The sequence below is a fragment of the Anas platyrhynchos genome, chromosome 2 (genome assembly GCF_047663525.1).
Source record: "Anas platyrhynchos isolate ZD024472 breed Pekin duck chromosome 2, IASCAAS_PekinDuck_T2T, whole genome shotgun sequence".
NCBI classification, from domain to species: domain Eukaryota; kingdom Metazoa; phylum Chordata; class Aves; order Anseriformes; family Anatidae; genus Anas; species Anas platyrhynchos.
Genome location: NC_092588.1, coordinates 15,346,055 through 15,346,814, shown reverse-complemented (window position 1 = coordinate 15,346,814; position 760 = coordinate 15,346,055).

Below are 760 nucleotides of genomic sequence, written 5' to 3'. Positions count from 1 at the left end.
TTATGGGCTGTATATTTTTCCTGTTCTGTTTCTTTCCCTTCTCTTTTAAGTTGCCTGTCTTGCTACAAGGACTGGTAATAAAGAATCACTGAAACAAGAGGACTAAGTAAATTGAATGATTTGACAATTTGGTAATGGTCAAAAAGATCTTTTTGATATAGCTGGAAGCACAGCTATAACATCTGGTGTTGTCAGATGTGATTTTTTGACTTTGAAAAAACATTGCTTACAGATCCTCTCAAATCTTTGTACTTTGTAAGACTAACTCTGATCACTAAGGAACAATAATTATTTATTCGTGACTTAACCATTAATATTTACCCACCTTTGCAAAATAATCAGGGCTGAACAAAAGCTCTATGGATGTGAAAATGAATACACTAAGGTCAGGATGTCTATTCGTGGTCTAAATTCAGATGAATTCTTAGGAATTCTATAGGGTCACAATTGGTGAGCATGCATCTTTCATCAGCTGCCGAATGAGGAAGAGGTATTCTAAAGGATTACTAGTTTTATGTGCTATTTTAAAAGAACAATTATGGTACGTGTGAATCAGTAATCCAGTGGTGTTTTGTAGGCAATCTGTTTTGTGATATTTATTCATTTCTTCCATCCCCTGTCTAAGTGGCTTAGGGAATTTCTGGGGGAAAAAAAGAAAAAAGAAAAAAAACACTATGAAAAATACGTAGTTAAACATTCAGTTATGAAGCACTGAAGTAAAGGTTTAAACAACCTAAATAAAACTAATATGTATTCTTGG